The 25,534-nt window shown below is 49.8% G+C and overlaps 6 non-coding genes across 6 annotated transcripts; all 6 read left to right on the top strand.

Annotated features, from left to right (window-relative positions):
* The first annotated feature begins 20,691 nt into the window (after positions 1-20,691).
* Positions 20,692-20,810, top strand: LOC149198594 (5S ribosomal RNA). Its single transcript, XR_016254018.1, has one exon. It is a non-coding gene; the product is annotated as a 5S ribosomal RNA (ribosomal RNA).
* Positions 20,811-21,544: 734 nt separating this feature from the next.
* LOC149198593 (5S ribosomal RNA) lies at positions 21,545-21,663 on the top strand. The gene has a single exon (XR_016254002.1). It is a non-coding gene; the product is annotated as a 5S ribosomal RNA (ribosomal RNA).
* Positions 21,664-22,406: 743 nt separating this feature from the next.
* LOC149198592 (5S ribosomal RNA) lies at positions 22,407-22,525 on the top strand. Its single transcript, XR_016254013.1, has one exon. It is a non-coding gene; the product is annotated as a 5S ribosomal RNA (ribosomal RNA).
* Positions 22,526-23,262: 737 nt separating this feature from the next.
* LOC149198591 (5S ribosomal RNA) lies at positions 23,263-23,381 on the top strand. The gene has a single exon (XR_016254024.1). It is a non-coding gene; the product is annotated as a 5S ribosomal RNA (ribosomal RNA).
* Positions 23,382-24,110: 729 nt separating this feature from the next.
* LOC149198590 (5S ribosomal RNA) lies at positions 24,111-24,229 on the top strand. Its single transcript, XR_016253994.1, has one exon. It is a non-coding gene; the product is annotated as a 5S ribosomal RNA (ribosomal RNA).
* A 739-nt stretch (positions 24,230-24,968) lies between these two features.
* LOC149198589 (5S ribosomal RNA) lies at positions 24,969-25,087 on the top strand. The gene has a single exon (XR_016254005.1). It is a non-coding gene; the product is annotated as a 5S ribosomal RNA (ribosomal RNA).
* The last annotated feature ends 447 nt before the right edge of the window (positions 25,088-25,534 follow it).

Raw genomic sequence — 25,534 nt, 5'->3', positions numbered from 1 at the left:
ACAAGTGCCCCCATGGCGTAAACATAGTCGCGACCAAGGCGAAGACTAAAGTCTAAAACACCTTGGGTAACCAAGACGTCTATATAGACGGTTTTGCCTCCCAAAGTAATAGGGAACTTTGGAAGAACTCCTAGAGATGGACAGGCTCCTCCGTCGAAGGCCAACAGATTCTGAGTTACTGGCCCAAGCTGCGGGGAACCTAAAGCTTGCCAAGTAGTGTACGGCATAAGACTGACAAACGCCCCTTCATCCAAAACAATGCCAGGTACTGCCTTAGCACAGGCATGTACTATGATCTGGAAATGCATATGGGATGGAAGGCGACCGGCGATCAAGCGATTCCAATCAAAGGAAGCGACCAAACTACTTGGTGGGGGAATCGTATGACTGCCCCCATGTGCTAAAGGAACCGAAGGAGAACCTTCGGGAGAAGCTGGGTTAGGAGAGTCATTTCGGGACTCAGGAGAATCTGAAGAGACGAGAAGAACATGGGCGTGATTCTCTTCCGAAACAGAGTGAGCGAGCGGCGGACTCGAGTCGACACGCTTTCTGACCAATGGTTGGTCTGGGACAGGCTGGACACAGCCGGGTTCGGGAAGAGAAGAATGTGAACCAATCTCATTGTCGGGAAGCGGATGATCTGCAGCTGCAGAAAGACATTGATATCCAACGGGGAGTTGGGGTGAGGGAGCTGGGAGACTTTCCAAGACACTGGAGGCTTTATCCATGAGTGGACAAAGGTGAAGGGGATGATTGCCTTCACAAAGTCTACAGGGGATTCGAATCTTCCCTTTTCCCTTACCATTCCCACCTGATAAGGTAGCATCGCCGTGAGCTTCAGAGGACGATGAGGGGTGGGCTAGATCGCGAGACCATATTTCTAGTACCCTGGGAATGCCAGGACAATCGCGAAGAAGATGGTCTCCCTTGCATAATCGACAAGGAAACTTAACCTTCCGCGGAGGAGCAGAAGGTGGCCCGACTTCAGGGGGACTTGAAGGAGTAAGAGTTATACTTGTAGCATCTCCCTTAGGAGACTTCTTCTTCTTGGTCTTCTTCTTCTTCTTCTTAGCCACCTGGTTATTCGAATCGAGACTTTCACCAGGCGAAGTACAAGAGGAAGACGTAGAAGTAGGCTTCGAAGGGGAGAGATCCACCTTAGGATCAACATGATGTTGTTCAGGTGGAGGGACTGATGGACTAGCAGCCGATTCGGCAGGGACCAAAGAGGTTGAAAACAACCAAACAGGCAACCCGACAGTTAACCCCGGAAGGGATAACGTTGCCATATAAGGAGCACCAACATTCCCGAGATGAGGGAAATGACCAGGATTCCCGTCAGGAGGGGAACTTGGGTTGGTGAACCCCGGAAAAGCTACCATGGCAAACAAAAAGAAACCTACTCAAGCTAACGCACACAAGATCTAACCAGGTGATATTAACGTGGCCGAATAAATTTTTAAGACACAGGAACCAAACTTGACCTTTTCATGTTTTAAGAGTCGAGAAAAGGACGAAAATATGACTCTAGTCTCCTTCGAATGTTTAATGAGCACGAAGTGACAAGACGCTCACTGGCACCTTTTCTTTTAGGGAGTCCGAAAAGGATCAAAAGTGACTGCTCTGGAGATTCTAGGCAAAGGGTTTACCAAGCAATCCGTAAAACTGCTTATACACCTTGGCAATCGTATGTGTTACACAGTAATTTGTCACTGTCTCTCTGTCAGTCACCCTACTGTGTCAGGAGTTCACAATAATCAAGTTCATGCCTTCTGAACTGGCCAAAAACCCATTTTTCCAAAGTTTTCCTCATCAGAGCGTCTGTTTCTAAAATACCCGCGATGACTGGCGCTTCATAACAGACCGCGTGTGCTGCGAGCGCGGAAGAACACGACTTTCCCGCGCTGATCGAATTTCATGACCAGCGCAGCCTCTGTTTGTATTTACCCGCGCTGACATGGCCCTTTCCATTATGTCTTTGCGACGTCAGCGCGCCAGACCAGTTATGCACCCGCGCTGATCCAGTTTGGGCGAATTTGTTCCAACAGCCAGCCTTCCAGATAACTCCAGACCTGGTTGTTGGCTTTGTGAGTATCGCCTCCCTTCTATGGCATGTCTGTTCGACCCTTTGCAACTACTTCCCTTGAAGATAAGCTCATCCTTCCACCATTCAAGGAGACTCCTTCTCCTATATAAACCTATACCATTACCATGAGCAGCTAGTTTTGGAATAGCTTGGATTGTGTGGAGCTCATAGTGCTCAGATTGCTGCTACTATAGGTAGTTGGTGTGATAAGTGTGGAAGTGTTTGATTGCTTAGGGAAGGTTGTGTTGTGTTGCTTGTGTGAGAGAGAGAGTTTCTTGTCTTGGGAGAATCATTTCCAAAGGTGAATGCTTAAGAGACTTGCTGACTGGCCCCTCCTGAGAAGGATACTGACGTCAGAACATTTGGTTGTACTCTTCTCTGCTTGATTAATAATAGATGACTACTATTATTGTTCCATTCTCATTTGTCTATGCAATGGTTAATGTGAATTACATCCTTTGTGACTGATGTATAGTTGCTTCTATTAGATTTCACGCTTGTGTTTGTTTCCTCTTCGTGTGTGCAGGTATCTATTCGCGGAGATCGCGGAGGATCGTGACCAGCCAGAGCGAAGGTGGCATCTCTTCATCAAACAACAGCGTTGGAATCCAAGTAGGTGTTCTTTGCCTACCTTTTAATTGCAATTAGGAACTTGCATAGTAGCATTGACTGATTGTTGCTAGACCCATTCTGGGCTAGTAGGGATCGCCTCTATCCGTAGAGGGGATTTGCCTCTCCAACAATTTGGCGACTCCGCTGGGGAGTTCAGCCTTTTGTCTCTTGTGTCCATTCTTGTGTTTGAATTTGATTGTTCTCTCTTTTCGAGTTTGGGGATTAGTTCTCTGTTTTTAGGCTTCCTGGGTCAATCTGGGAGGTGTATGAATTGTTAAAAGAGTTCTGGCCTTGGTTTGGGAGTTCTTGGCTTGTTTTTGCCTCTTTTTTAAACTCAGCGCGGTTTATTTCAAAACAGTTGCGCTGACAGCGCTTAGCTGTTTCTTTAAACCTGTTGTCAGCGCGCTTGTACGTAAAACAGTCGCGACAGTTCTGAAATCGAACCAGCGCGCTTAACCCGTGTCCTTCCGCGCTAACAGCGCCAAGTTGCTACGCGTGACCTAGTTTCAGCGCACAGTTGCTGAAGGCTACCCGCGCTGATCCTGTAAAATTGAAATTGTCTCAGTTTTACCTCCTGAACCTGTTGGTTTAGCTATCTCCAGCTCTTTCTACTTGGTTTGTGACTTGATATTCATTGTTTAAACTGTTGCACACTTGCTTGCAAAGCCTTGTCGAACGAATCTCATTTTTGCGCCCCGTGACCTAGTGCCATCATCCAGTTTTCACTGGACCAACCTTGTTTTGTTCACTTGTTCGCAAAATTTCGTTGCTGCTTGCCTTTGCTACTGCGTAAACCTTCCTTTTTTTCTTTCTTTGCTTGGTTGTTTAGGTGACTGTCCTCGAACCAGCCCTTCGGTTGTTTCGGCTACTCTTCGCCACCCAGACATAGATTACAATTGCTTGGGTTCAACCAGCTCTTTTCACGCTTGTTGTGTGTTCCATTGAGTGATTTTTTGTTTTCTTTGCTCGGTGTTGCTGTCTCTCAAAATTCATTGTAAGTGCATTATGTCATTGAAAAGAAAATCTAACTGAAATCTTTTGCATTCAATAGTTAATCGAAAGAAAGAGCATTTTTTGTTGACTTGCATTATCAAAAGAAAAGTCTCATTTCTTTGTCATTAGCTGCATTAGATTGTTTGATTGATTGTTTTCATTTTGTTTGATTGAAAGCTCTTAACCTTCTCATAGTTAGAATTCATCGAACGAAATGATGTTCTTTGGCATATAGCTTGCATCTAGGAAATTGTGAGAGATCATACGATAAGGCCTGAAACTGAAACTAAATTCAAGATCAACCATAAAATAAACCGAATGAATCTAAAAACGCATTGGAACTAAACGCAAACATCTAGAGGTCTAGGTTAGAGACGTGTTCCGACGTCTTTAAACATAGTCACTATTGTTTCACATTACGGTTGGGTGATTCCTCCTTCTGTGACTCGATAGTGGTCTAACACGGACTGTGCTCCCACGTACCGTCGCGTATATAGGGAGACCCCACTAGGCTTTTATCCTTTATCCATAGGAAGCCGAGTCTGCCGCCCTGTGAACCGTAACGCACCGAACACAGCATTCGGGAAGATTGACTGCAGTACGGAAAGTCCTTGGCTCTCATACAATTGCTAAGGTGTATAAGCAGTTTTACGGGTCGCTTGGTAAACCCTTTACCTAGAGTCTCCAGAGCAGTCACTTTTGATCCTTTTCGGACTCCCTAAATGAAAAGGTGCCTGTGAGCGTCTTGTCACTTCGTGCTCATTAAACATTCGAAGGAGACTGGAGTCATCTTTTCGTCCTTTTCTCGACTCTTGAAACATTAAAAGGTCAAGTTTGGTTCTTGTGTCTTAAAATTTATTCGGCCACGATAACATCACCTGGTTAGATCTTGTGTGCGTTAGCTTGAGTAGGGTCTTTATCGTTAGTTTTCTTTAGGTTTACTAAGGGGTCTTGTCATCCTGGCTGACCCGTCAACTCCCGGTCCGAGTAATCAAGGTTCTCCATCTTCTGTTGCTCCAGAGGTACCAGTTGTAAGCGATACTCTTACCATTGTTCCGAGTATCCAGCCTATCAACGTACGTGCTCCGGGCGACGAAGATTACATAGAATATTGGAATCCTATCTGGGAGCCTGGCAGCGACTATACCCCTCGTACTCCTTTCGGTATGTCGTCTCCGAAGTCTACTTCCCCCATGGATGAGACATCTTCCAGCACAGGTGAGACACCCGTGGTGACAGATATTGAAACTCCGATCCCAGCTACCTCTCCACTCCCTCCACGATACCAGTCAGTGAGGGATAGGATAGCTGCTAGAACTACTTCTACGACTATATGGGGTCCTAGTCTTATTGCCACCACAGGGCCCTTTATTTCGCGACCTCTTACCTCAGGGCTTAATACGCCTGTTACCTGAGTTCCTACCAATCCAACCGTTTGTGTAGCGCACTCGACTCCGGTCGTCAGTGCTGTGACAGCATCCTCATCTACAAACCCTGGGGCTGGTCCCTCTTACAGTCAGGGCCAGCCAGGGGTTTCGTCTGGAGTCATCATCCTGCAAAAAGTGCTCAGCCCTCTTCTGGTGGTGTTCCAGGAGCGGGGCCGTATGATGCCCATGGGCAGCCCATTGTGGACCCAGATTACCAAGGTCCACTCTTTTATTATGATGCTAACGGTCAATACCTCGAGAACGTTTCATCCCTGCCTCGTCAACCTTTCGTTGAGAACTCGGCACCGTTGGACGTTACGTATGATCCCATTACTCATACTTTTCGAGGGCGCCGGAATCCTCCCGAACAGCCCCAAGGACCACCAAATCAAGGCCAGCCGCCTTATGTGCAAACCCCTCAAGGGCAACCACTTTATGGCCCGCCTTACCCAGGACAATCTAGGGGCCCGCAGGGACAACCCTACCCGGGACAACCCTCGGCCGTTGGGGGTCCGTCGTTTTCATATCAGAGTCAACCTTCTCGATATCCAGGGCAACCTGGTACCCAGCAAGGTTACCCAATTGGACAACCAGGGCAACCTTACATTCAACAAGGCCAACCCGGTTTCCAGTAGGGGTACCCATCTGGACAAGTTGGGCAAGTTTATACTCCTCAAAGTCAACCAGCAGTCCAGCAGGGATATCCTCTTTCTGGGCAGGGTGGGCAACCCTACGTTCAGCAGGGTCAACCCACTGCTCAATCCATGCATCCTTCTGGGCAAGGGGGGCAGCCTACTATACAGCAAGGCCAACCCACTGCTCAGCCTATGCACCAAGGGGGGCAGCCTGCTATACAGCAAAGCCAGCCCTCTGCTCAGTCTGTGCACCCTCGGGGGCAGACGGGCCAACCTTCTATGCAACAAGGTCAACCCGCTGTCCGCCCTAATCATCCATCTGGACAAGCTGGCCAACCTTAGGGTCAACCAACTGTTCAGCCGGCTCAGTCATCTGTACCGCAAGGACAACCCTTGGTGGTCCACGGACAACCTGGCACCCAGCAAGTTCATCCTGCTGGCCAGCCAGGTCCATCTCAAATCCAACCAAGTCAACCTTCGGGCCAGATGATCCAAGCCCAGCCGGTTCAAGGACATTACTCTGGGCCTCAAACTCAAATGGGTTATCAAATGCAAGGTGGGCCACAGCCTCAACCTTCTTACCAGATGCAGCCTCCCTATCAGGCTCAGTATGGGGCCCAGCAGTCATATGGCTACCAGCAACCCTAGGGGCAAACTCAGTTTGCTCCTTATCAAAATTATCAACAGCCACAGGTCACTCCTTACCAAAATTATCAGTATGCTGCACCTGTAGGGCAAGTTGCTAATACATGGGGAGCTGGGGGGCAGACACAGGGACAACTGTCCGCATATGGCCAGAATCCGTATGGACAGAACTCCTATGGGCAAGGTCCCTATGCACCAGGCCCTTTCGGGCCGGGTCCATCTAGACAGAGCCCATGGGGGCAACCACCACCTGGTTGGAACCCTAATGTTGCCTCGAATCCACAACCACAAATGTCCTTTAACCCGCAGTTACCGTTCTTAGCAACGTTGGAACTGCCTGATGTGTCCAAGTTAACAAATGATCCTATTTTGCATAATCCATATTGGCCACCGGTTCCAACCAAAATACCAGGTGATTGTCCAAAGTTTGATGGCAAAGCTGGTGAAGACCCTCAGGCCCATGTGATGACTTATCACCTTTGGTGTTCATCGAACTCATGGCTTGATGATTCTATCCGGCTTCGCCTCTTTCAGAGAACTCTCACTGGTTCAGCCACTAAGTGGTACATCGAGCTGAATCGCGGCATGTTTCAAGATTTCAATTCGTTGGCTATGGCCTTCTTGACTCATTTTCAGTTACCTATTCGGTACGAGACTGGGACACATCTCCTCACGTCTCTCAAACAGGATACGGCTACGCACATCTCTGATCATATACATGAATGGAGAAGGCGTCGTCGCTTGATCAAATTTTGGATTCCTGATCAACTCCTGACCGATTGGTTCACGACTTCCTTTGTCCCTAAGATTGCAAAAGACATCGCAATGGGAGCGTGTGTAACTGAAGAGCAAGCAATCGCGCGAGCTCAGTACCTCGACTTAGTGTACTCTCAGTCGGGTACTTTGTATGAGTATTTGCCAGATGCCCCGAGGCCTGGACAGCCCAAGGCTCCACCAAAGCCTTATGTTGATGGAATCATTGGTTCTGTGAACTCGTCATCAAAGAAATCGGTCGCGAACCCTGGGAAGCAGAAACAGAACGCCTCTAACAAAAATGCTTCTCAAGGCCAATCAATTTCTGGGAGTACCTCCGAGGTAAACGCCGTTCAGTCCACCGCGGCGGACAAATCCTCAAAAGGGAAAAAGAAAGGGAAAGCTAAAGACAAATCTGGACAGCCCAAGCAGGATCCCCCTAAGCCTCCCTCCGAGGAAGGAGCTAAGCAGAAACCTAAGTATCCTTGTCTCATCTGCGATGAGGATCACTATACCAAGGATTGCCCAAGGCGGTCCGAAGTTAGTCAGCTTTTGAAAGGTGCTCCAGGGCCTCCTGCTGTGCTTAAAGAGCCTTTCCCTTCCCAGCAGACCCAAATGGTGGCAGATCCGTCTTAATCCTCTTCCTCGTTCGGTTCTCAAGTGTTCATGGCTGGAACGATCCCCATCCATGTTTCGACTCGAGCGAAAGATTATCCATCTCAAGCCGGGAAAGAGCCGGAGGTTCCCTCCAGCGCTCCTCCGTCCAGTTCTGGTCCCCTTCACATCGAACGGCCCAGCACTGAGACGATCCCCCGACCCCCCCCCAAAGGTGTACTCAGGAAGTCATCTTATAACCCCAATGCTCGTGCTGCCCAGCACTATAGCATTGTCGAGGACTTAGCTCAGGCTCCATCTTCTATGTCCGCGTTAGAAGTCCTCCAGAGCTGCCCCTCCCAGAGGAAGTCCTTGCTATCAGCCATTGGTGGCATCGACCTCGCAGATTCGGATTTAATTTCTTTTGATCTCGAGGGTTTCACACAGAGACTGCCTCACCAAGTGGCTTTCCTTATACAGGTCCTCATCAATGGCAAAACGATTCATCGTACAGTCATTGATGAGGGTGCCTCGACCTGCATCATGTCTGTTGCTTGCTGGAAGGCTATTGGTTCTCCTGCTCTGAGCCAGTCTCCTACGACCCTGGAAGCTTTCGATGGAAGAGAATCTCGTCCATATGGTATCCTCCCACGATTGCCTATCTCTTTAGAAGGGAAACCCGTAGAAGTAGAGGTTGAAGTTGTAGACGCTAATCTCACTTACAACCTCCTCCTTGGACGAAGCTGGACATACGCCATGCAAGCTGTGGCTTCCTCCTTGTTCCGTGTCGTTCGTTTCCCTCACCAAGGGAGAATCGTCACGGTGGACCAGCTGTCCTTTTTTGCTTCTTCTTCTGAAGGTAACGTGTCGTTCGTGGAGCATACCTCCAAGTCATTAGTGAGTGTGGGTGCCGGACTGTTCAAAGATCCCTCCTTAATGGGAGTCTTTCCCCTCCCACCTCCAAATCTCGCCCCTGTCAACATGATTTCAGTACGTTCTGATCCATGGGTTCTTCCTCCCTTGAATCAGGAAGACTCTTGGGGTGATATGATGCCGTTGAGTCCTGCCGAGCTCAACTACATCGAGATTGTCGCTGCATCGGCTCCCCCTCCTGAACCTGCTTTTCTAAGCAGTGTTCCCGATTCATATGATCATTTCCCTTGGCTGGGAGATGAGGCAACTTCGGATCCCCTAAAGGAAACATTTCCCTCCGATGAGGCCATCATAGAGACTATGTCTCTCGAAGAACTCCCTTGGTCAGATCACCACCATCGCTCTTCGTTTCTCCCTCCACATTCGGAAATGGTCGCATGTCTCGAGTGGTTTGCTTCATGTGTCCCATCTCCGCCCCTCCAAACACCTGTTCAGCTATATCAAGTGTCTTCGGAGGGCAATATGGGTAACATCACGCAAACCCAGCCTATCGACATCTCTGTCAAACCAGGGATTGTCGAGAATATTTTCATTGGAGTCACATGCACTCCTGAGGAAGTTCAACTCTATACTGCTTTATTTCATGAGTTCCGTGATGTCTTCGCATGGTCTTACGAGGAAATGCACAGCATCGACCCTAGTATTGTGGTGCACGAAATACCTACTTATCCAGATGCGAAGCCTGTTCGTCAGCGCTTACGCCCAGTGCACCCTCGAAAGGCTGCAGCCATCAAGGCCGAAGTTGAAAAGCTTCTTCGAGCTGGTTTCATCTATGCCATTCCTCTCACGGAGTGGGTATCCAATATAGTCCCTGTGAATAAAAAGCAGGGCACTATCCGGGTCTTTGTTGACTACCGCGATATCAATCGCGCCTGTCCAAAAGATAACTTTCCTACGCCTTTCATTGATCAGCTCATTGATGACTGCGCAGGAAGTGAGATTTATTCGTTTATGGACGGCTTCTCTGGCTATAACCAGATCAACATAGCCCCTGCAGACCAGCATAAGACAGCTTTCATTTGTCCTTGGGGCACTTCGCCTATAAGAAGCTCCCTTTCGGTCTCAAAAATGCCGGTGCCACTTTCCAGCGTGCGATGTCATATGCTTTTCATGATATTCGACACATCGTACAGCCTTACCTGGATGACCTCCCAGCTCATTCAGCTAAGCGTCAAGACCATCCATCTCATCTACGCGAAATTTTTCTCCGCTGTCGACACTACCGTATTCGACTCAATCCGCATAAGTGTGTCTTCTGCGTAGAATCTAGCCGACTACTCGGGTTCATCGTCTCCCGGGAAGGCATCCGTCTGGATCCCCTCAAAGTCGAGGCCATTTTGAATCTTCCTCCCCCTGCCTCTTTGCAGCAATTGCAGAGCTTGCAGGGTAAAGCTAATTTTCTCAGACGATTCATTCTGAATTATGTCGAGGTGGCTAAGGGTTTCACACGGTTATTAAAGCGAGACACACCCTTTCGTTGGGATGTTATCGCCCAGGAGTCTTTCGCGCGCCTTAAAGACCTTCTTGTCTCAGCTCCGCTCTTAAGACCTCCGAACTACCACCGTGATTACACTTTTTATCTAGCTGCCGCTGACACTACCATCGGCATGGTTCTAGTGCAGGATGATGATGCCGGCACCGAGCACGTTATCTATTATCTTAGTCGCAACCTTCTGGATACGGAAACTCGCTACGCATATGTCGAGAAGTTGGCATTGGCAGCTGTCTGCGCCGTCCAACGATTCTGGCATTATATCCTGTTGCGCACAACGACCGTGATCTCTGACTGCAACCCCATGACCTACATTTTGTCGCGTCAACTGCTGGGGGGCAAATACTCGAAGTGGATTGTAATCCTCCAAGAGTTCGACTTGGAATTCACTGCGGCCAAGTCTAAGAAATCTCTGGTCTTTGTTGAACTGCTCTGTTCCTTACCATCTCATTTTGCACCATCTCGTCCGGAGGAGCATATCCCGGATGAAACATTGTTTCTCATCAACACCCTCGACCCGTGGTACGGGGACATTATCGTATATTTGCAGACGTCTTCCTTCCGTCCAAATGTATCGAAAGATGCTCGACGGCGAATTCGTCACCAATCTCAACCCTATCGCATTTTGGGCGATACCCTGTACCGCCTCGGCGTTGATTCTGTTCTCCGCCGATGCTTGACTCTCGAGGAGGCTGAGCGGGTGTTGAATGACTGCCACTCTGGTGCTTGTGGCGGTCACATGTCCGGATATGCTACCGCCCAGAAAATTCTCCGTGCTGGTTACTTCTGGCCTTCTATTTTCAAAGATTGCATTCTTGTCGTTCGTGCATGCCATGAATGCCAAGTATACCACCGGAAAATGCGTGCTCCTCCTGCACCACTGCACCCTGTTGTCACCGTATGTCCATTTGCCAAATGGGGCATCGATTATACGTCCTGTAACCCTCGTTCGGCCGGGGGGCATGGGTATATCATCGTTGCCGTGGACTATTTCACCAAGTGGGCCGAAGCGATGCCTACATTGAACGAAGACGGTTACACAGCAGCGCAGTTTTTATTTAATCATGTCATTACTCGTTTCGGAGTCCCTCAGGCTATTGTCACGGATCACAGAAAGCATTTCCGTAATCACATGATGACGGAACTAACGACCCAACTAGGCTTGCGTTAAGATAGTTCGACACCGTACTATCCACAATCCAACGGTTAAGTCGAGGCCGTGAACAAAGTTTTGATCACTATGCTTCAACGCACCGTCAATACACACAAGTCTAATTGGCATATGATGTTGTTCCCAGCCTTGTGGGCCTACCAGACTTCTGTGAAGGACGCCACCGGTTTCACTTCGTTTCAGTTGGTTTACGGACTGGAGGCCACCCTTCCCGTCGAATGTGAGATTCCTTCGTTGAAATTAGCTGTCGAGTTGCTTCCCAACACCACTCCGATGGAGGAACGGCTTCTTTACCTAGAACGGTTGGACGAGACTCGTCGTTTAGCTTCTCTGGCTATCGAAGCGCAAAAGAAGAGAGTCAAGGCTCACTTTGACCAGAACATTCATCCTCGTTCCTTCGTTGAGGGAGATCTAGTACTGCTCTATGATCAAGCTAAAGATAAGCTGGGAGCAGGAAAACTCGAATCCATGTGGCTAGGTCCCTATATCGTGAAGAGAGTTTTACAAAAGGGCGCATATGAGTTGATTGATTACGAAGGAAATCCTCTTGACAAGCCCCGCAACGGGCTTTATTTGAAGAAATATTATGCATGACTTCGTGCACTCAGTTTGTACATACGCGTGTTTAGTGTGTTTTGTGTGCATGATTTCATGTTTTGCTTTGGTGTGAAGGCGTGTTTGCCTCTTATTGTGTTTTCTCCTTCTTGTGCAGATGTCTAGTGCACCTTATGTTGGTTTCGCTGATGGCGCCTGCCGTAGTACTTGCAATTTGTCCTCTGCGGCGTGGGCAATCTATGATCCTCACGGAGAGTTGCTAGATCTTCAAGGAGTCTACCTCGGTCGTACCACTAATAATGTTGCCGAATACAGTGCCGTAATTGAGCTACTAGCCGAAGCAGTTGATCTTGACATTCGTGCAATGATGGTAAACCTGGACTCCCAGCTTGTCGTTCATCAACTCAACGGGCGATATTCCGTCAGAGACCAACGTATCCTAAGGTTGTATCTACGTGTCAGATTGTTAGAAAGGAATTTTGACTATATCACATATCAACATATCCCAAGACGATTAAACACGTTGACTGATGCATTGGCAAATCATGTGTTAGACAGACATTTGCGAAATAGATAAACATCATATAAGAAAACATAGAAAGCATAATAAGACCATAGAATAAAGCATATGTAAATAAGATATTTTCCAAGCATAGTTGCATGCGTGCCGTGTGTGCTTTTAAGCTTGCATTTAAAAAAATTTTAAAATACATGGGTCATGTGTTGTGCAATTCATACATAAGATTACATTTGTACTGAACATTTGCATAGCATAAACAAAACATCATCATATGTAACAAGATCCATCCAAAAATCGGTATGTATATATATATATATATATCGTGTGGCGCACTAAGGCGCTAAAAAATAAGTGTATATGTCAAAAATAGAGTCATGGTCCTCAATACATCCGAGACATGCCTCTCAAAACATCAGTGGAAGTAAACCTAGGCGACTACTGCTCGTGCACTCAGTAGCATACAGCTGCTCGTGCCACCCGCCTCAAAAGGCGGTGCATCCTGGGTGCCACCCCCACTGTGTGGATCTGATGCTCTATAGGGACCTCCTCGACCCCCTGGTAATCCGGCACTCCCTCCAGCAAACCCTCAAGGTTGCGAGCCACAGTCTCCGACGTATCCACTCCTGGAGGAACTAAGGCCAGGGCTCCAGCTCCTTGCCCCTCTCTCCGTGCCGTTGGGTCTAGGCCAATGGGTCTCACGGGTCCCACATCTGCATACAGTGACATTTATTAAGACGTGTACATGAAAAATCAAAAATATTAAAAAATATTAAAAAAAAAAAAAAAAAAGATCAAGTATCATACCTCCGTCGTCCCAATGCTCTCCTGCGGGCAGTGGCATGTCAGGATCGTTGCGGAAGTCCATGCCAGCATATGGCCAGTCCTCCATAATGACAACCTGGCGGTCCAGCCACTCTCTGAAATACACTCCCATACTGGGCGGCCTCCACCTCCACGTGGCATGACACGGGCCCATCGGCTGGCCCTCGTCTCCCGGGGACCTCTAGGTGGATCCACAGCCATCGTCTGTAGCTGTAGAGCTGGCACCCGCTCCAGCATGAGCGGAAGAAGAAGCGACCTGTATGCAAACTGCTTCGTCTCTCCTCGACGGCAGTTGTTTAGTTGCCTCTTCATGCTGTTAGTCACAGCCGTCGCCCAGTTGAAAATGGTGGGCTGTAGGCACTCCAAAGCTAGCAGTAGTTGGTTCTTTGAGGCCTCATGATTGGCCAAAGAACCCGCTGCTCGTGTCACTAGGAAGAGTATAGTGCGAAGAGGCATGTCTCGCACTGTCGGGATACCAACCTTCCCACTCCGTGTTTTCGCGGCTCCCGGCATACTCGAGCCATCAGCTGGTCCAGTGTCTCACCGCTGGGTCGCTGCCCCTCCAGAATGGGCATCTGACCCCGGCGTGACAATCCAGTCAAAAAGTAAATGTCCGTGGAGTCAAACTCGATATCCTCACCACGGATTCTGAATTTCCCATCTACGGGGTTCCAAGCTCTGATTAGGAACTCCAGTAAGTTAGGTTGCGCCCTCAAGCGCGGAGTCAGGAAGAATTTCAGGAAACCGCATGCCCGCATTGCGTTTCGGCATTCGGGAAGTGCATAAGCCGCTATATCCTCGTCATCATGGACATTTTGCCCTGCAAGACCATGAAAAAATATTAGAGTGCTAATTGTGGAAGTTTGAACGTTCATTTTATTAAAAATCAAATTTTTCCGCGCCAGCGCCACTGTTTTTAAAACAGTCGCGCTGAAAATGGTGTCGCTTTGTTTTTTCCTTGGGTCAGCGCGGAAGCACACGTGTTTCCCGCGCTGACCCAAGAGGTGGTACGTGTAAAAATAAGTCGATCAGCGCGGTCCCGCGCGGGAAATCCGCGCTGACCGAGAGCGCACCAACGCTCAAAGAATTTGCCCAAATGGCCACATTCCACCATGGAATTGCTCAAAAAAATGCTCAAAATGAAACGCAGGGAGAGGAGAACCTACCTGGAAGAAACTGCCGGATGAATGGTGTCCGCATGGGCTGGAAATCGCTCCGTCAAATTTGCAGCTCCTCAACGTTCTTCACGATCCAAAATGGTAACAATGGTAAAAAATGACTTTTACCCCCCTATTTATGGTAAAAAACTCATAATTTTCTATAATTTATTGTCAATGTGGGTTTTTGTCGTATTTTTACCATGGATTTAGCTCTAATGTCACTTAATTATGCCTTTATGCATGTTTTGCTATGTTTTTATGCATATCGAACGGATTTGTGCGGGTGGTGTTCTTGTGCAGGTCAGGTAACCGGCATGGTCGTAAGTAGTCTTTCGTATACTTGGTCCCAAAAAAATGTCGTCTTTGAGCTCTTTTCTGACATAAATCAAGAAAAGATTGCCGATCTTCCTTTCGGCTTGTTAAAGGGAATGAGAGGCGGTCGTTTTAAGCTCTTTTTCCGACCGTGTAACTTAAAAAGATTGCCGGGTATTTGTCGTTTCGCACTCGTTATTGGCTCTAAAACGACGTGTTTTCGACCGCTTTTTTACTTTTTCGGGTCGAAGGCACTATTTACGAAAAGTACTCCTCGATCGTAATGGTCGGGCGGTTCTTTCGAGCATTGTTTTATACTTTTTCGGGCTCGAGAGACACAACTTTACGAAAAAGGACCCCCCTGGAGTTTCCTTTTCCGCTGTCTTTTCAGACTCTCTAAACAAGAAAAGACGCCGAGTTTTTCCTTTGTCAGGCTCGTTAAACACTTGATGACATCGGACATCGTCGAAATGACACTCTTCAAGCATATGCTATCCCCGTCAAGCTTGTCATCCAAAAATAACTGGGGTACCTGCCAGAAATGGTGGGGAAAATGGAACTGCAATTGTTGTGTCGGCAGTATGTCGCTCTTGAACATGGCACTGGTCTGCATTCGTGTCGGGTGGGAATTTCTCATTTTGTTTCACAACTGACCTCCGTGGGTGCGGGTTATCCTATTTGACCTCTCATTTGCTCATTGCCGTCGTCATCATACCCTCTGCTCATTTGATGTCAAATACTGCCAAATCCACTGTCGTGCCGCCAATATGTTCAATAGAAGTTGACCTCTGCAATAATACAATCTCATCTGCTATCTCACACAAATCATTTTACCTCTGTCTCGTGTCGATGATGTGGGAAACATTATGGCCCACCTTCGATCAAGGTCACTTCCTGTCGACTTCAGCTCATTATCCAGGAAGGTGACTTAGAGACTCCCTTCAGGTGCCTTAGAGCCTGCATGCCTCAATAGCAGGTTCTTCGTGTTCGACGCGAGGTTTTCATCATTGGCCTCCGATCGGATGATTCTGCGGGTGTTCGACACCAGCTCATTGATTCACACGCTGCAGATTGTGCCTATAGTACCTTGAGGACCATTGTCATTATTGGTGGTACCTCTCGCGTCTGTTAACGGTTCTCATCATTGACTGGTAATCAGACGATGTTCATGCATGTTCGACTTCAGCTCATGTATTCACATGCTTGGACTTGTACTTTGTTCGGGTCGGGATGGAGCGCAAGACCCTGGATCTCTGTCTGTTATGATCCAGGTTGCGATTTTGTGGATGATCATTACATGACTCATTGATGGATGGCTGCGCCCATACCTGAGTCTTCATGGATGGCTGCGACCATACCTTATCATTATTCTGGTCTCTTTAGCTGGGTGGCTGCATCCATTCCACAGACCTTTTCGCATGTCTTTCGGATTGCTGCGCCCATGCCTAGACTGCATGTCCTTGATTATCAGAGATATTCGGTCCTTCCTGGTGGTGTTCAGTTCAACGAGTTTTGTAAAGCATTTCACCCCTCCCACTCTCTCGGTCTTCATGCTTAAGGGGGCATCTGTTACACAGTAATTTGTCGCTGTCTCTTTGTCAATCACCCTAATGTGTCAGGAGTTCACAATAATCAAGTTCATGCCTTCTGAACTGGCCAAAAACCCATTTTTCCAAAGTTTTCCTCATCAGCGCGTCTGTTTCTAAAATACCCGCGATGACTGGCGCTTCATAACAGACCGTGTGCACTGCCAGCGCGGAAGAACACGACTTTCCCGCGCTGATCGAATTTCATGACCAGCGCAGCCTCTGTTTGTATTTACCCGCGCTGACATGGCCCTTTCCATTATGTCTTTGCGACGTCAGCGCGCCAGACCAGTTATGCACCCGCGCTGATCCAGTTTGGGCGAATTTGTTCCAACAGCCAGCCTTCCAGATAACTCCAGACCTGGTTGTTGGCTTTGTGAGTATCGCCTCCCTTCTATGGCATGTCTGTTCGACCCTTTGCAACTACTTCCCTTGAAGATAAGCTCATCCTTCCACCATTCAAGGAGACTCCTTCTCCTATATAAACCTCTACCATTACCATGAGCAGCTAGTTTTGGAATAGCTTGGATTGTGTGGAGCTCATAGTGCTCAGATTGCTGCTACTATAGGTAGTTGGTGTGATAAGTGTGGAAGTGTTTGATTGCTTAGGGAAGGTTGTGTTGTGTTGCTTGTGTGAGAGAGAGAGTTTCTTGTCTTGGGAGAATCATTTCCAAAGGTGAATGCTTAAGAGACTTGCTGACTGGCCCCTCCTGAGAAGGATACCGACGTCAGAACATTTGGTTGTACTCTTCTCTGCTTGATTAATAATAGATGACTACTATTATTGTTCCATTCTCATTTGTCTATGCAATGGTTAATGTGAATTACATCCTTTCTGACTGATGTATAGTTGCTTTTATTAGATTTCACGCTTGTGTTTGTTTCCTCTTCGTGTGTGCAGGTATCTATTCGCGGAGATCGCGGAGGATCGTGACCAGCCATAGCGAAGGAGCGAAGGTGGCATCTCTTCATCAAACAACAACGTTGGAATCCAAGTAGGTGTTCTTTGCCTACCTTTTAATTGCAATTAGGAACTTGCATAGTAGCATTGACTGATTGTTGCTAGACCCATTCTGGGCTAGTAGGGATCGCCTCTATCCGTAGAGGGGATTTGCCTCTCCAACAGTATGAGAACCAAGGACTTTCCGTACTGCAGTCAATCTTCCCGAATGCTGTGTTCGGTGCGTTACGGTTCGCAGGGCGGCAGACTCGGCTTCCTATGGATCAAGGATAAAAGCCTAGTGGGGTCTCCCTATATACGCGACGGTACGTGGGAGCACAGTCCGTGTTAGACCACTATCGAGTCACAGAAGGAGGAATCACCCAACCGTAATGTGAAACAATAGTGACTATGTTTAAAGACGCCAGAACACGTCTCTAACCTAGACCTCTAAATGTTTGCGTTAAGTTCCAATGTGTTTTTAGGTTTATTCAGTTTATTTTATGGTTGATCTTGAATTAAGTTTCGGTTTCAGGCCTTATCGTGTGATCTCTCACAATTACCTAGATGCAAACTACATGCCAAAGAATACTATTTCGTTCGATGAATTCTAACTATGAGAGGGTTAAAAGTTTTCAATCAAACAAAACGAATTCAAACAATCGAATGCAGCTTGTTATCACTAAACAAATTTCAAAGAAAAGGGGTAAGGTGAGGAAGAATTGGTCTTGGTCACTTTCGTGTTCTTTTCATGCATAAGAAGCACTTGGCAAGCTCAGGGTCAGCATAGACCAGAGTTCTCCCTTTCAATTCAAGCAAGGCAGTTAGCACTCAAGAAGAAGAATGTAGCTTTGAGGAAGTCAAAAAGGAAATTGATGTCTACCAACCTTGAGATTGCCCAATTCAAGGAAAGTGCAAGGAAACATGCAATTGAAAAGGAAAATTGAAGATCTGAAGACACAGCTAAGCCAGTGGGAAAGGTTTCCTTAACTAAGGAAAGTCACGTAGCAAGTAAGGTCAAGTCCTCAAATTTTGATGATTTACCTTGTTGAATTTTTCCTTGAAGAATGATGCCTCTACATTCAGTTTTGAACAACTTTAGGACAGATGAAAGGGACATTCCAGGATAAAGAAACTCAAGACAGTCGAATTTTGGCATTAAGCTGTGTTTTCGTGATTGCACAGCAGTTTCGTAGCGTGCTACGAAACTGCTGAAGATAATGCCTAATGCACAGCAGTTTCGTAGCGCGCTACGAAACTGCTGTAGCTGCATATTTTGATATAGTTGACCAATTTTGAGGGACAAAAGGGAAACATTTTTTAAAGAGAGTTTCTAAATAAGGGTCATTTACACAATACAAATATCCAACAAGGGAAAAACAGGCAAAGGAAAAACATATATGAATCATAAACCATTTGTTATAAAAGTGATCACAGCTAGTATTGTTCATTATCCTTCAGGCAGCATTAAAGAGGTTTTATCTTCACACGGGTGCATGGACAAGGTCTACAGCACATGAAGAACATGGCACTTCAATACATTTTTGTGTAATCAAAGAAGATCCTTGTGGAGACCAAAAAAAAAAAAAAAGGGAGGAGTTTTGTTTCCCTGTTTTTACTAGTCAACTTCTAGAAGAAGTTTTGAGTAGTTTAAAACCCATCTCTGAAAAGTGAAAGAGGTTTTAATTCCTAAGATACTAAAGTACAAAAACCTCTTCCACTTTATTCAAATCAATTACGATCTGAGAGAAATTAATGACCAAAGCTGCGCTATGAAACTGTTGTAGGTGCAGTTTTTCATCTCCTGTTTTACACCTGTTTTTCAAAGACACATTCTGGGCGGTAGGGAAGGTGTTTCAAAAAACCAAGATAGGTTTTTGTTCAGCATGGATTGGTTCACAAAAGCCTCCTTCAGTTTTTCCAAATACAGTTTTTATGAGAAGTTATGAGCTCTGTCCCAAGACCTATTTTGCAGCCAGAACAGAGCAAGGGACAGTCTCCTAGTTTCTAGGAACAACAAAAGGATGAGTCATCAAGGGCCAGCTGGAAGGTTATGAGCACCATCAAATTCGACTTCATGGAGTTTTAGGTGTCAAAGAATGTTTTAAATGTTTAGATAAGGTTGTTGTAATCATGATAAGGAGATACACTCCTAGTTGTATTAGGTCTCTATGACTGCTAGTTAGCTGTCCTTTGTATTAAATAGTTAGTTTTAAGTGTCAATAGGTGTCAAATTAGGAGGAATTCGAATTCCCCTCATGCTGGAGGAAGGAATCTACATGAACTCTATATATGGGAGAAGAAATAATGTATTAGGGGTTGGAAAATGTTAGAGAAAAAGGCTACTTTTGTAAATGCTATGCAGGGATTGATATATACTGAAGCAGTTGGACTTTTATGAAGCTGAGATTCTTAGTGTACTTCAGTGAGCTTCATCTTTTATCTTTGAAATGCTTTACTTCCATAGTCTTAATGCTTATTACTCAGGATTCATGAAGGATTTTTTATGTTCAGAATATGTGATGTTGTCCTTTCCATAATTCTTACAGTGGTATGGATGTATAATCACTCAGAATTCACTGAATGTGCTCTGACTTCCTGTATACATTTATAAACTGTGTGGTCCCATATGAGTTTATGTTCTGAATGTTTAAATGCTAAATGCCCTGACTTCCTTTAGGTATTAAACTATGAGCTATCGCTTTAAATTCTTTCCTTTTGAATACCTTGATGTATCATTACTCAGAATTCATGCCCACATGCTCTGACTCCTATGAACTTCAAGTTATTGAGACTTTCTTGAATGTGTCACTCTTTCATTGAAGTATATACAAGCCTCAGTTTTATAAGAAGAGCTATTTGTTGTCCTTATCTCTGTCACTGACTCCATAGCCCAATGGTAGCAAGTCTCCATCTTCCAATCTACAAACATATAAAATCCAAACCATAGAGTTAGCCATCTATCCATATCTTTAATCAATATCATTAACCCTTTGAGAGAGCCCTCTCAGAAGTCGCGAGCGGGATCGGAGCGCATTTGCGGCAGTGGGTGATGAATCTAGGACCGTTCGCGTCACTGTAGCGAAGATGACGCGGGGGAGAGTGGGTAAGAGGTTTGTTGAATCGTATCTGCTTTTTGTGGGAATCCGAATTTGGGCAGAGCCGCGGATCGCGCACGGAAAGGCAACGCGAGCTCCACGCAGCGGCGTCGGTGCTCGCGGAACTCACGCCTTTTTCTCCCCTACCTCTCTCCTTCCATTCCCTTCCCCCCTTCGTTCTTCCCCTGGTCCGCTGGCTGCCCGCGGGGCGGTGTGGGGCGCGCCGCCAAGTCGGGGAAGAGGGCGAGCTCCCGCGCCGCGGCGAACAGCGTCAGACGGAGGGCCATGGGTGGGCGCCATGCCCTGCGCGTGGCTCGGCGGTCTCCCTTGAAGAGGGGGAGGGGGCGAGATCTTTACGGGTGCGATCATACCAGTGTTAATGCACCAGATCCCATCAGAACTCCGCAGTTAAGCGCGCTTGGGCTAGAGTAGTACTGGAATGGGTGACCTCCCGGGAAGTCCTAGTGTTGCACCCTCCCCTCTTTTTGTGCGGCGCGACGGAGCTAGTGGAAGGGATCATCGCGGGTGCGATCGCGTCGGCGCCAGTGCGGAACTCCGCGGTCAGGCGCGCTTGACGGTCTTATTGGGTCGCGTCGCGTGTTCGCCTCGTTTTGCGGCGCGGGGCTGCCTATATATTGATGCGGAATGGAATCCCGCGAATGAGGAGGTCGCCCGAGCATTAAGGGGGAAGGGGGAGCGCCATTGAGGGAAACAGAGGACTGCTCCGAGGGAAACTCGGGAACGAGGCACGGATTCATCACCTTAGTCGGAAGTCGCGAGCGGGATCGGAGCGCATTTGCGGCAGTGGGTGATGAATCTAGGACCGTTCGCGTCACTGTAGCGAAGATGACGCGGGGGAGAGTGGGTAAGAGGTTTGTTGAATCGTATCTGCTTTTTGTGGGAATCCGAATTTGGGGAGAGCCGCGGATCGCGCACGGAAAGGCAGCGCGAGCTCCACGCAGCACCGTCGGTGGTCGCGGAACTCACGCCTTTTTTTCCCCTCCCTATCTCCTTCCCTTCCCTTCCCCCCTTCGTTCTTCCCCTGGTCCGCTGGCTGCCCGCGGGGCAGGGCGGCGCCGCCAAGTCGGGGAAGAGGGCGAGCTCTCGCGCCGCGGCGAACGGCGTCGGACGGAAGGCCATGGGTGGGCCCCATGCCCTGCGCGTGGCTCGGCGGTCTCCCTTGAAGAGGGGGAGGGGGCGAGATCTTTGCGGGTGCGATCATACCAGCGTTAATGCACCGGATCCCATCAGAACTCCGCAGTTAAGCGCACTTGGGCTAGAGTAGTACTGGGATGGGTGACCTCCCGGGAAGTCCTAGTGTTGCACCCTCCCCCCTTTTTGTGCGGCGCGGCAAAGCCAGTGGAAGGGATCCTCGCGGGTGCGATCGCGCCGGCGCTAGTGCGGAACTCCGCGGTCAGGCACGCTTGACGGTTTTATTAGGTCGCGTCGCGTCGCGTGTTCGCTTCGTTTTGCGGCGCGGGGTTGCCAATATATTGATGCGCAATGGAATCCTGCGAATGAGGAGGTCGCCCGAGCATTAAGGGGGGAGGGGGAGCGCCACTGAGGGAAACAGAGGACTGCTCCGAGGGAAACTCGGGAACGGGGCACCGATTCATCACCCTAGTCGGAAGTCGCGAGCGGGATCAGAGCGCATTTGCGGCAGCGGGTGATGAATCTAGGACCGTTCGCGTCACTATAGCGAAGATGACGCGGGGGAGAGTGGGTAAGAGGTTTGTTGAATCGTATATGCTTTTTGTGGGAATCCGAATTTGGATAGAGCCGCAGATCGCGCACAGAAAGGCAGCGCGAGCTCCACGCAGCGCCGTTGGTGGTCGCGAAACTCACGCATTTTTCTCCCCTCCCTCTCTCCTTCCCTTCCCTTCCCCCCTTCGTTCTTCCCCTGGTCCGCTGGCTGCCCGCGGGGCGGGGCGGGGCGCGCCGCGAAGTCGGGGAAGAGGGCGAGCTCCCGCGTCGCTGCGAACGGCGTCGGACGGAGGGCCATGGGTGGGCGCCATGCCCTGCGCGTGGCTCGGCGGTCTCCCTTGAAGAGGGGGAGGGGGCGAGATCTTTGCGGGTGCGATCATACCAGCGTTAATGCACCGGATCCCATCAGAACTCCGCAGTTAAGCGCACTTGGGCTAGAGTAGTACTGGGAAGGGTGACCTCCCGGGAAGTCCTAGTGTTGCACCCTCCCCCGTTTTTGTGCGGCGCGCTGGAGCCAGTGGAAGGGATACTCGCGGGTGCGATCGCGGCGGCGCCAGTGCAGAACTCCGCGGTCAGGCGTGCTTGACGGTTTTATTGGGTCGCGTCGCGTGTTTGCCTCGTTTTGCGGCGCGGGGCTGCCTATATATTGATGGGCAATGGAATCCCGCGAATGAGGAGGTCGCCCGAGCATTAAGAGGGGAGGGGGAGCGCCACTGAGGGAAACAGAGGACTGCTCCAAGGGAAACTCGGGAACGGGGCACGGATTCATCACCCTAGTAGGAAGTCGCGAGCGGGATCTGAGCGCATTTGCGCAGTGGGTGATGAATCTAGGACCGTTCGCGTCACTGTAGCGAAGATGACGCGGGGGAGAGTGGGTAAGAGGTTTGTTGAATCGTATCTGCTTTTTGTGGGAATCCGAATTTGGGGAGAGCCGCGGATCGCGCACGGAAAGGCAGTGCGAGCTCCACGCAGCGCCGTCGGTGGTCGCGGAACTCACGTCTTTTTCTCCCCTCCCTCTCTCCTTCCCTTCCCTTCCCCCCTTCGTTCTTCCCCTGGTCCGCTGGCTGCCCGCGGGGCGGGGCGGGGCGCGCCGCAAAGTCGGGGAAGAGGGCGAGCTCCCGCGCCGCGGTGAACGGCGTCGGACGGAGGGCCATGGGTGGGCGCCATGCCCTGCGCGTGGCTCAGCGGTCTCCCTTGAAGAGGGGGAGGGGCCGAGATCTTTGCGGGTGCAATCATACCAGCGTTAATGCACCGGATCCCATCAGAACTCCGTAGTTAAGCGCGCTTGGGGTAGAGTAGTACTGGGATGGGTGACCTCCTGGGAAGTCCTAGTGTTGCAACCTCCCCCCTTTTTGTGCGGCGCGGAGGAGCTAGTGGAAGGGATCCTCGCGGGTGCGATCGCGCTGGCGCTAGTGCGGAACTCCGCGGTCAAGCGCGCTTGACGGTTTTATTGGGTCACGTCGCGTGTTCGCCTCGTTTTGCGGCGCGGGGCTGCCTATATATTGATGCGCAATGGAATCCCGCGAATGAGGAGGTCGCCCGAGCATTAAGGGGGGAGGGGGAGCGCCACTGAGGAAAACAGAGGACTGCTCCGAGGGAAACTCGGGAACAGGGCACGGATTCATCACCCTAGTCGGAAGTCGCGAGCGGGATCGGAGCGCATTTGCGGCAGTGGGTGATGAATCTAGGACCGTTCGCGTCACTGTAGCGAAGATGACGCGGGGAGAGTGGGTAAGAGGTTTGTTGAATCGTATCTGCTTTTTGTGGGAATCCGAATTTGGGGAGAGCCGCGGATCGCGCACGGAAAGGCAGCGCGAGCTCCACGCAGCGTCGTCGGTGGCCGCGGAACTTACGCCTTTTTCGTCCCGCTCTCTCTCGTTCTTCTTTTTGTTACCCCCTTCATTCTTCCCCTGGTTCGCTGGCTCCGCGCGGGGCGGGCGGCGCCGCCAAGTCGGGGAAGAGGGCGAGCTCCTGCGCCGAGCCGCTTCGGATCGAGGGCCACGGATGGGCCCCATGCGCTGCGCGTGGCTCGGCGGCCTCCCTTGAAGAGGGGGAGGGGGCGAGATCTTTGCGGGTGCGATCATACCAGCGTTAATGCACCGGATCCCATCAGAACTCCGCAGTTAAGCGCGCTTGGGCTAGAGTAGTACTGGGATGGGTGACCTCCCGGGAAGTCCTAGTGTTGCACCCTACCCCCCTTTTTGTGCGACGCGGCGGAACCAGTGGAAAGGATCCTCGCAGGTGCGATCGCGCCGGCGCCAGTGCGGAACTCCGCGGTCAGGCGCGCTTGACGGTTTTATTGGGTCGCGTCGCGTGTTCGTCTCGTTTTGCGGCACGGGGCTTCCTATATATTGATGCGCAATGGAATCCCGCGAATGAGGAGGTTGCCCGAGCATTAAGGGGGGAGGGGGAGCGCCACTTAGGGAAACAGAGGACTGCTCCGAGGGAAACTCGGGAACGGGGCACGGATTCATCACCCTAGTCGGAAGTCGCGAGCGGGATCGGAGTGCATTTGCGGCAGTGGGTGATGAATCTAGGACCGTTCGCGTCACTGTAGCGAAGATGACGCGTGGGAGAGTGGGTAAGAGGTTTGTTGAATCGTATCTGCTTTTTGTGGGAATCCGAATTTGGGGAGAGCCGCGGATCGCGCACGAAAAGGCAGCGCGAGCTCCACGCAGCGCCGTAGGTGGTTGCGGAACTTAGGCCTTTTTCTCCCCTCCCTCTCTCCTTCCCTTCCATTCCCCCCTTCGTTCTTCCCCTGGTCTGCCGGCTACCCGCGGGGCGGTGCGGGGCGCGCCGCTAAGTCGGGGAAGGGGGCGAGCCTCCGCGACGCGGCGAACGATGTCAGACGGAGGGCCATGGGTGGGCGCCATGCCCTGCGCGTGGCTCGTCGGTCTCCCTTGAAGAGGGGGAGGGGGCGAGATCTTTGCGGGTGCGATCATACCAGCGTTAATGCACCGGATCCCATCAGAACTCCGCAGTTAAGCGCGCTTGGGCTAGAGTAGTACTGGGATGGGAGACCTCCCTGGAAGTCCTAGTGTTGCACCCTCCTCCCTTTTTGTGTGGCGCGGCGGAGCCAGTGGAAGGGATCCTCGCGGGTGCGATCGCGCCGGCGCCAGTGCGGAACTCCGTGGTCAGGCGCGCTTGACGGTTTTATTGGGTCGCGTCGCGTGTTCGTCTCGTTTTACGGCACGGGACTGCGTATATATTGATGCACAATGGAATCCCGCGAATGAGGAGGTCACCCGAGCATTAAGGGGGGAGGGGGAGCGCCACTGAAGGAAACAGAGGACTGCTCCGAGGGAAACTCGGGAATGGGGCACGGATTCGTCACCCTAGTCGGAAGTCGCGAGCGGGATCGAAGCGTATTTGCGGCAGTGGGTGATGAATCTAGGACCGTTCGCGTCACTGTAGCGAAGATGACGCGGGGGAGAGTGGGTAAGAGGTTTGTTGAATCGTATCTGCTTTTTGTGGGAATCCGAATTTGGGGAGAGCC

The sequence above is a fragment of the Pinus tabuliformis genome, chromosome 2_1 (genome assembly GCF_031772625.1).
Source record: "Pinus tabuliformis cultivar Carrire ecotype Pingquan chromosome 2_1, CPIR1, whole genome shotgun sequence".
Taxonomy (NCBI): Eukaryota; Viridiplantae; Streptophyta; class Pinopsida; order Pinales; family Pinaceae; genus Pinus; species Pinus tabuliformis.
Note: the sequence above shows the minus strand (reverse complement) of the source record. Positions and strands in the feature narration are given on the sequence as shown.